Genomic DNA, 11,448 nt, shown 5'->3' with positions numbered 1-11,448 from the left:
CAGACTTTTGACCTCCAGAAATGTAAGATAATATATTTTGATTTAAGCCCCTAAGTTTGTGGAAACTACAGCAGCAATAGGAAACTAATATAGGGAGTGAGAAGAAGAATGACTTTTTGGAAGGGAAAGTGGGGTGTTCTTTTCAACTCATTCCTCTTCTGAACCTTGAGAGGTTATCATCTGTAAGCTCTGTCTAAGAGGAAGAACAAACATTTCCCCCCATTGATTGGATGCTTGCTGAGCTTCCAGGCTTGTAGTCTTGCCCTGCTACTACCAGAGACTGAGAAAAAAATGTTGGGGAGGGAGGGCATGGTAGCCCAGCAAGGCCAAAAGAAAGAGTGTCCTTTTGAGTTTCTTCTTTCAAGAGAAAGAGACAACAGAGTTGTCTGAGCACGAAGGCCCTGAGGTGGGGAGTACCAGAGGATGGATGTGATTGGAAGCTACCTGCTGCCAACATGAGGCAAAGAAATGCAGGAGCCAGAAGTTGTAGGCAAGTCCTACAAGGGAGTCTGGTCCCCAGGAAAGGTACTTGAGATTAGGCTGGTTCCAAATATGGATTGAAATTTCAGAATGGAGAAGATGACATTTTTGGAACCAAAAGGACACTGCCTTAATGATTAAAAGTGGCTGAAAAATTATGGAATCCCTCTGAGATGCCCATAAAGTAGCCTGCTGAGAGTGGGTTTCCACAGAGCTGACTTAGTACAAGTTCCCGGCAAATTAAAATATTTTTGTGTATGCGCCACAGTAAGTTGAGATGCTTCAACCAAGCTAGTTATAGAACCATTCTTTTCAACACTGAATAACAACACTGGAGGGAAGGTAATGATAACCATCAAATTAAAGATATACCCTGGTGCCAGAGGCTAAATTTTGCATGTTAATAAATTTTCTCAAGTCTTAGTTGTGCTGTTTCTCTTGACCAGAGCTGTGAGCCCTGGGTAAATTACAGGGCTGTGTCTGCAGCCTCCTGGATCCTGGGAATGATTGCAATGCATGGAATACCATAATGAGCCTCTAATGACTGCTAACATCCTGGTTAAATCAGGAAGGAAGTGGAGGAAAATGAGCACCCAAGTGTTGCTTTTCAAACAGAAATTGTGTGTTGTGTTGTGGCAAAAATGTACAAAAGATGGATGACACATTTGAGAGTAGGAGGAAGTGAGGTTTGATTTGAATCCCCTTGGGATATTTGTTTTAAAATATTCAGATGTTTTTACTAATTATTAGAGAAATGCAAATCAAACTACAATGAGGTGTCACCTCACACCAGTCAGAATGGGCATCATCAGAAACTCTACAAACAACAAATGCTGGAGAGGGTGTGGAGAAAAGGGAACCCTCTTGCCCTGTTGGTGGGAATGTGAATTGGTACAGCCACTATGGAGAACAGTATGGAGGTTCCTTAAAAAACTAAAAATAGAATTACCATATGACCCAGCAATCCCACTACTGGGCATGTACCCTGAGAAACCATAATTCAAAAAGACACTTGCACCCCAATTTTTTTAAAGTTCTTTCTCTATAAATGAAATTTACTACCAAATAGTATCTATTTGGTCAATTATAACTGTTATAAATATTTCTTGTATTTATCCATATTCCTATCATAGTCTGTCTTTTCTAACTACAGAGGATAAATCAAATTCTCTTTATACACTATAACTCTTGAAATATTGTAGGAGAGCCATCATGTTATTGCTGTGGCTTTTCCTTTCTAGGCTAAATATTCCCAGGAGCTTTATCCATTCTTCATTAAGAGTTTTTCTCAAAATCCTTTACTGTCCTACTTACCCTCCTCCCCTTGAGCTCTGCCTGATCAATGCCTTTCTTAATGTGGTGAAATCAGGACTGTGAAAAACTCAGGATTTGCAGGTCCAATGATACTACTGGCCCTCCCTCCGCCCCCCACCCTGCCAACCCCGGCCGCACTTTCAACAGAGGAAATTCACAACGGGGCTGAGAAATCCTGGCTTCTGAAATGAGTACACTGTCTCACCATGTGACTACTGCAAAGGGAAAACACTCATTGTGATGAATAGGATTAGTATATCTATTAACGTAATAAGCAGTTTATAAGCACAGCTCATATTTCTTGTATTTTCAGTTTTTCTTCTCTTTCTATTTTCTAGTTCTTTCTCTTTCATCAATGATAAATTCAAACAAATCATTCCATTTTGATCCCATTCAATCTTCTTTATTTGTAGTTTCTGCTCTACCAGCTTTTAGGTAAGTTATAGATTTCTTTAAAAATATTGTTTCATAAGCTACTATTAAAGCTTTCTCAAATTCTTAGGAGTATTTTTGTCATAGTACTTAGTGAAAATTTTTGGTTCTGGATTTGTTACCCTTTGTTTTCACATCATATTGCCAATGTTTTCATCTGTTAAGCCTGCTGATGGTATAATGCAATTTCAAATCTCCTAAGATTACTCATTGAATAACAAAAGCAATCAATTGTAGGGTACTGAATGATACAGAAGAATGTGTAAAGATTTTTGTTGTTGTTGTTAATTATATTTTAGAAAATGTTTGTGCATTCAGCTAGCCCTAATGGTAAAATTATATATTTTAGATTTTTCTTACAAATGATTTTGTTGTTGAGTAAGGTGTCTGTCTTAATTAATGTCTAAAATTGAGTCATGTGTTTTATCAAAATCATAACAATTTTGGAATTAGGAACAGAAGCAGGAACATTGTTTTACATTTATATTTCCATATACTTTTCAACACAATCATTCCTTAGTTCACTTTAATATTAAGTATAAAATAATTTTATCTTTTACGTAAATATTCACCCCACAATGATTAATTTATCTAACTGCTCCATTCATATTTCCATGGCAATCTGTATTCCAAAATTCCACATTTATTGGTAAAGAAAAGACTACGACAGAGTAAATAGGCTGGGGAATGTTGTATAACTTGACAACTAGAAGGGAAATTTGATTTATTTGATTTACCATGGTGTGGAAGATATTTGGGCTGTTCACCAGTGTTTCTGGTTCTACTCTTTCCAGGCACATGAGGTTGGGGCATAGAGATGAGAAAGGTATTGTATTTCCATGTCTTCTTGAGGTATGGTGAGATCTGTGACTCAAATTAGCCAATAAAACATGAGTAGAGGTGCCATGTGATGCTTGGTGCCCAAGTATTTAGTGCCCATGTAACTAACTAGGATCCCATGGGACCTTCCTGGGACAGACCCCTCCCCCCATGACCTCTGCCTGCCTCTTGTTTGTAGAAAAGCTGTACTCTCTCAGGCTTCCCCTGAGTCACAAAATCCTGGCTCAAGAATTAATAATTGAAAGGATGTGAACATGTAGTGACAAAAAATAGCAGTTGGGCTAGTAGAACTGGTAAGAATTATTTTTTTTAATTTTTAAATTTTACTTTATTTATTTTTTATGCAGCAGGTTCTTATTAGTTATCTATTTTATACATATTAGTGTATATATGTCAATCTCAATCTCCCAATTCATTCCACCACCACCTCCCTCACCACTTTCCCCACTTGGTGTCCATACATTTGTTCTCTATATCTGGGTCTCTATTTCTGCCCTGCAAACCAGTTCATCTGTACCATTTTTCTAGGTTCCACATATATGCGTTAATGTATGATATTTGTTTTTCTCTTCTGACTTACTGTATGACAGTCTCTAGATCCATCTACGTCTCAACAAATGACCCAATTTCGTTCCTTTTTATGGCTGAGTAATATTCCATTGTATATATGTACCACATGTTTATCCATTCATCTGTCGATGGGCATTTAGGTTGCTTCCATGACCTGGCTATTGTAAATAGTGCTGCAATGAACATTGGGGTGCACGTGTCTTTTTGAATTATGGTTTTCTCAGGGTATATGCCCAGTAGTGGGATTGCTGGGTCATATGGTAATTCTATTTTTAGTTTTCTAAGGAACCTCCATACTGTTCTCCATAGTGGCTGTATCAATTTACATTCCCACCAACAGGGCAAGAGGGTTCCCTTTTCTCCACACCCTCTCCAGCATTTGTCATTTGTAGATTTTCTGATGATGCCCATTCTAACTGGAGTGAGGTAATACCTCATAGAACTGGCAAGAATTTAAACAGTAAATCAGCCATATATCAGTCACAGAATCTTTAGTTTCTCCGTGAAATACATAGATAACAGTATCTGATGCACATTTCTGAGTTGATTTACAGATGCTAAAACCCCCACCAAATGGAAGAAGTTAACTGCTTGATGACCATGAACACATAACCCCCAGACCACCAGAGCCTGAAGATTGATAACGTGACACTGTCCTGTTGCCTCACCATCAACAAATCAGAGAATTGTGCAGGAGCTGATCACACACCCTGCGACTCCCTTCCCTCATCTTGCATTTAAAAATCCTTTCCTGAAACCCATTGGGGAGCTCAGGCTTTTTTGAGCATTTATCTGTCCCAGACTCCTTGTCTGGCACCTTACAATAAACGCTGCACTTTCCTTCACCACACCCCGGTGTCAGTAGATTGGCTTTACTGTGCATGGGTGAACGGACCCAAGTGTGGTTCGGTAACACCCATAGGAGATGGCCCAGCTGTGCTCCTTCCCTGCTGTGTGATCTTTGCTGCCAGGAGCGTTGCTTTTCAAACCAGCCCCCATACATGGAGGCAAGGAGCAACTGAAAAAAAAAGAAGCAGACCACTCTAGATTGGTAGGCGGCAGAGTTAATAAACAAGGAAACTTACATAGGAGGCATGTCTCATAGGCTGCAAGATGAGTGATCTCCACACCCGCCCGCCAGAATCTTAAAAGTTTGTTAGAAGCCTTAGCTGGGTTCAGTCATGTATACTGTCCAGATGGTCTCAATGACACATTGCTCTCTGAAAGCCGCATCCTTGAAAGCGGCTCCCCCTGTGTTAATGGTGGGTAAGTGCACATTCTGAGGACGGGGCGGGAAGAGCCTCTGTTTGCCAGGGTCCAGCTCATGGGTCAACCCGCGGTCTAGTCCTCTCTATGTTCTCCTTAACAATGAGACCAAGACAGCCAGCAAAGCCGAGACTAAGCTTCCAAGACAGACAGCAGAGGACTTTGGGTGAGTAAGAAACACTTTTGTTGTGCTAAACCCTTGGTATTTCGGTGTTTTCAGTCACCACAGCATAAACTAGCCAGTCCTGACTGATGTACATGGATCCCATTTTTATTTTTAATCAGGTTGTACCTTAACTGGCGGTCACTGAAATTTTCCTCTGATACCTATCTTTGACTGATTTTTGATAACCAATTGTCTTTTTTTCTAAGGAGTGTAAAGCTTTGGAGCTTTTCTGCCTTTTTACTTGTACCTTCTTAAATGAAAAGCATTAGACATAGTGTCTGGGTACAATGATTCCTAATCCATTTGTGCTGGCTCCAACTTGAGAATTTTTTCAAGCATCACAGGAAGACATTTTCCAATTGGTTTGATTTTATGGGAACACAGTACACTACAAAAACAGGGAATGAGATGCCAACTAGATAGCAGAAAAGGACTTTGGAACTGCTGAAACAATGGAAAGTCATTAGGAAACAGCATGCTTGTCTAACTTTGATAAAAATGACTGAAGATTTGATATTCTCTCTTCTTTAGAAATGCTTGTTCTTGAATAAACCAGTGAAGAAGTACTCATTTTGAGGTGGAGGCTTTTTAAAAATTCTCTTTCTCTTGGCAATTCTTTTATGTCATTATAATCTTTGTACAATAGTGGCCTCTGGAAGGAAGAATTCAAGATATTTTATGGAGGAGGAGGGAACACCATAGTTCATTTAACTTGAATTCTTATCAGGTCTTTAGAAATCATAGTCTGCCATTCCCCAGCCAGAGAAAGGATAATTTCTGATGGAAAACTCAGGGATGTTTGAGAATTCTGAAAAAAAAATCCATTTATAAAATACATTTAATCCATTTAGAAAATACACTCATCCAGAGAACATTCATTTACAGCCTAAATGAGGCTTGAATTGATCCAGCAAAGAATGTAGTTGCAGTGCCAGGTCTCAAATGCAGAGTGCTGGGCACCCTTTAATCTGAGAGTGATATCACTATATATTGCAATCAGCATGATGGCACCTGCTCATTAGGAATTCATTGAGTGCTTATGTGGGTATAATGCACTTCCATTTGTATTCTGGAACCATATAGCAACTGGGAGCTTAAAAGTCATTTGATCAATCTTGTGTGGAGCTCTTGTTTTTACTCCAGACAAATTAATGTGAAGATCATTGTGACATATTAAACAGGTTTAATTGTTCATTGATCAAGCAGTAACTCTGAAATGCACATGCTTCACGATGTAATATTTCCTCAAATTCTGAGGGTAAGAAAAAAATGTTATCTTCTTAGATTGAGTGACAAAGATAGAGGAAGATGAACATGAAATATATGTAAAATTTCTCCGTTTTTTTTAACATGGTGTTACTTTGGTTTAGGAATAGAGAGAGTATTTTATGTATGTATGGTTTGCTCATAAAATCATAATTTCTTGTACAGTAATTCCTCTAACAATTCTGGCTTTATAGATCCAAGTTTTGCTTTATTTTAATGAATTTTAAATGATTCTAAAAGGTGCTACAAGCTGTTGAACCTGGGTATTTAGTATCTCTTCTCATTTTTGCTGAGCTGTGTGAAGCCATCATAATTTAAGATTAGACAACATCTTCAAAGTAACAGTGAAAGAAAAAAATAATGGTGGGAACTGGGCTTTTGTGAACTCTACCATGCTGTGCAATAGGGAAAGCACTTATTTTCAGAAAAGAGGTTGAAGGAGAGAAAAAAAGAGGAGAAACCACTCCGCTCTCAAACTTAATGCATGCAAATGTTGCCCCGTGGAACTTTTCTAAACAGTCTTGTTTTTACGAATGGTCAATATATTCTGCTTCATCATCTTAGCTTTTTTTTTATTGAACTATAGTTGATTTACAATATTGTGTTACTTTTAGGTGTACAGCAAAGTGATTCAGTTATACACGTAAAATGCATATTCTCTTTTGGATTCTTTTCCATTATAGGTTATTACAAGATATTGAATATAATTCTTTGCACTCTTTTGTTATTTTGCTCTTCTGTAACTAGCGTTCCTTGATGTCAAAGACTTGGGGTATTTATGACTCTTCTCAGTTCAAGATTCCTCCTATTCCGAGGCTTGCAAAGCCTTTGGTGATCTGCTCTGCCCTGGGCCCTGCACTTGTCTGACTCCTAGCTTTGCTCCTCAGGGTGGGCTGCTATAGGTTCTTTCCCCACGTGGTACATTGTTTTCAGCCATACAAGGCAATGCCAGCTCTAAGAATAGCTACTCCATCTCTGAGACTCCCACACATGTGCCTATGGCTTTGAGAACATGAAAAACAAAATCTTCTGTCATCTTCTCCTTTCCAACCTTTTTGGGTTGTTGTTCTCAGTCACATCATTATAAAAGTTAATTATTTTTTGACTTCTGGAAGAGTGTGTTCATTTTAATAGGAAAGTGGACATTTCCTCTAAAATCTTTGCTAAAAATTTTCTTGTGAACCCTCAAAAAGGAGAAGCCGCCACATATATCAAAACTTCTTGAAAATTCCCCCTTCTCCAGAGTTCTACTAATTATAGTAGCTGCTTAGTACTCATCTCTGTATTTCTGCTTTTCTCTCATTTCTCTTCCTTTGGCTCTCCATCTTCAACTCTCTCTCCTTGTGTCTCCTTCCAGGATCACATGTTTTTAATTTTTCTCCTCTGGGTGGCACTACATAGGGTCCATATAGAGAAATCCAACTTTATCTCATCTTTTCAATTTGTCCTCACCCCTACCTTTGTGCAGCAAAACGAAACATTTTTCTCAGTATCTACTCTTCTTAGGAAGCAGGAGGAGGATTATAAATATTTAGAATTTAATATGTTTTGTCCTGGCCCCATAATTTTTGTTTTTCTAATTATAAAAGCAGCATATCTTCAATGTAAAACATTAGAAAATAGAGACACACAAAAAGCAAAAAAGAAAAAAAAAGTATTCATAATCTTCCCACCCAGAGATAACTTTAACACACTTTTTGTATCTTTCCAGAGCTTTTATGTGTGTGTGTGTGTGTGTGTGTATCTTTTTTAACAAAACTGGGTCCTTCCTAAGCTTATATTTGAAATCTTCTTATTTCACTTAATATTATATCATGACTGAATCATGTCAATAAATATTTCAGTATAACAATTTTTTGAAGGATTTAATTTGATTTATTTTAGCTCAAATTGCTCAAAAATATAGTGGAAACAATAGTCATTTTAAATAACAAAATATATAATTTTAGATACTGTAAGTGACAATTTATTTGCAATTACATGCAAGACGTTGAAACATTATGCATTATACAGTTAAAATTTAATCACTAAAATCAATTTCATCATGCTAACACTTGAATAGGGAAACGGCATTTCTCAAAAACTTGTCCTTTCTACATAAACATTAAAGTAAACAAATCATGAGTTATAGGTTGGAGGAGAAAGCCTGTTCTATAACTTATTCCACATAAGTATTATTGGGCAAACGGAAGACCAGAGAAGGAATGCGACTTTTCTAATGTCACACATGGGTTTCACACCAAAGTGAAAACAGGATGGGAATATCAAAATTTGTAGCCCATATTTTTATCTCAACCTTAAAAATGATTACTCTATGTAGAGCCCAACACCACACATAATCCATTGGGGTGACCCTGCATTGGTTTTGTTTGATTGATGAGATATAGACTAAAGGCTATGCACTGGTAAGAATACGCCATGAAACCCCATTAAGTAAATACCTAGAGTAATAATTCAACAACTATATGTACAAAACAATTTGCAAGGTGCCTTGAAAAATAAAATTATGATTAATAACGTTTCTATGTTTTCAAATATAAGCATCTCGCATCAATCAAAAGTATGTATTATCACATGTTTGTGAATTATCAAATATCAATTTCAATTACTTAAGATATATTTCGGTCAAAGAAATGTATAACAATGTTTCAATGACTTAATCGTTTTCCATTATATGAATACACTATTGTTTATTTAATCATCACCATATACTTAGCCATTTAGATGGTATTGTAAATATTTTTCCCATATCTTTAATGTTTCTTTAGAGTAAGTGTCTAGAATTGGTATTTTAGGTCAAAAGGTATACATGTTTTTATATTTTTGGTGTATTATATTTCCACGTTGTAATGTGAGTGATAATACCAATTCTTCCATTCTTATCAGTACTCTCTCAGGCTGCTTCCTCTACTCCCAAATCTTCACTAATACAAGATTGATTTAAAAAAAAAATCATTGCAAATACAGTTGGGCCTCGAACAACGTAGGAGCTAGGGGCACCAACCCTCTCCATACTTGAAAGTTCAATATAACTTTACAGTGAGCCGACCATATCCACGGTTCTGAATCCCCCAATTCAACCAAACTTGGATTGTGTGGTACTGAGGTACCTGTTTAGTGAAAAAAAAAATCCACTTATAAGTGGACCTGTGTAGTTCAAACTCATGTTGTTCAAAGGTCAACTGTAATAACATATGAACAAGTTGTATGTTGTTATTGTTTTATTTTTTATTGCTTTGATCATTAATGGCAATAAATATGTGTCAATACTCTGCAGACTTCAACTTAGATATCTTTCTTTTTCCTGAAAAAAGTTTCTGACCCCTTCATTCTGGCCCCCTCTTGTATCTTCTCATAAAACTCTGTACTTGGATTGCCACCTTCTTTTTGCCATCTTAACTTCTTTTCTGCTTCACTAGACTTTACGATCTAGGAGGACAGGGGTTCTACTTTCTTATTCATCACATGCCAGTGCACATGATGGCTTCTAAATAAATCGTTGTTAATCAAATCCTGGAAACCATGATTTTAAATAGTCATTGGTTAACATCTTCTTCCTTTTATTAAAGAAAAGATATTTCACTTAACCATTTTAACAGCTGAACAGTGACTTTCCCCCCCAGTTTCCAGAGATTAGAAACAAATAACACATATTAACCTTGATGAATGAATGAAAGGATGGATGAATAGAAGCCCTTTCTATTGTCTGTTCTACTTCTAGTCTCTTGAAATCTACTAAGCTGGCTGAGAACATATTTCCAATTTCTAGACTGAAAGTTGAGTTAAAAACAAACCCAAACAAAGCAAAAACACAGGCAAAGAGGAAACTAAGTAAAGGGTGTTTGTTTGATACCTCAAAATGGATCGTATCCTACTTTATAAATTAAATCAAACTTGGAGTTCTACCCATAACTGGGTTTCCAGCTAATCCTTGGTTTTTCAAGTTATCTATAGATACTTGTGGTCTGGAAATCCTGTCCTAAATGAATAATGGGTAAAGGAATGTCTGTATTGAAAACTTCAAAGCTTAACATTTTTCTGTTCTATATAAAGTAAATCCCCTACATATGAATGAGTTCCATTCCAAGAGTGCATTCGTAAGTCCAATTTGTTCATAAGTCCAACAAAGTTAGCCTAGGTACCCAACTAACACAATCGGCAATGTAGTACTGTACTGTAATAGATTTATAATACTTTTCACACAAATAATACATAAAAAACAAACAAAACAAAAAATGAAGAAAACGTTTAATCTTACAGTACAGTACCTTGAAAAATACAGTAGTACAGTACAACAGCTGGCATACAGGGGCATGTGTGCATCTTTGAAAGTTCACAACTTGAAGGCTTGTATATAGGGGGCTTACTCTACTGGGAATTTCCAACTGAATTTCTGCTGAAATCTATTCTAAGTCTCAAAAGATTTATTATTTTCTAATATACATTTCAAATGAATTTTTATAAATCAGAATGTTCTTTGGCTTAGCTAAATTAATAAAATTTATGAATATTCAAACAATAAAGAGGTAAATGATGTTAGTAATTTAAATATAACTTGGAAAAGCAGAGAAGTGGTCTTGGTAAAAGCACATTGGAAATGAGTTTTGATTATTTAGTCATCTAAGTTCAACTAATGTGTAGTCTTTAGGAAAAGACTCATAGTTATATCTCAATTACTGGAAAAGCAACTACAAAAGGACATTTGGTTGTGTGAAAGCAATATAAATAATCTCTTATTAAAATTATATTTTTAAACATAATGAAGGTATATTGGGGATTGGGAGTTAAATGCAAAGTACTAAAGAGAGAGCTTGAAATAACTTAAAAATACTGTGTTTTTAAAATTTATTTCTGCTCCTAATTTCAGGCTCAGCAGTGGCAAGCACTCATGCCTAGAACAGATGTAAATAGTACAATTGTATGGTGGGTAGACTGTTAAAAAGAGGTGGCTCTGTTCTCCTGGAGGTCTATTTATTTTTCAATTAACAAAGAATAAGAAGCCTTTTTGCTTGGGGGATGGATTAAAAAGTATCCCATTTATGTTTGGTATATTTAATTAAATGCTTGGCTTGAGCTTATAAGGAATTTCTATTTATTTTACTCAGTTCAGACTG

This window comes from Hyperoodon ampullatus, assembly GCF_949752795.1.
Source record: "Hyperoodon ampullatus genome assembly, chromosome: 1".
NCBI lineage: Eukaryota > Metazoa > Chordata > Mammalia > Artiodactyla > Ziphiidae > Hyperoodon > Hyperoodon ampullatus.
The sequence above is the reverse complement of the archived record's forward strand: the minus strand, read 5'-3'. Positions refer to the sequence as shown.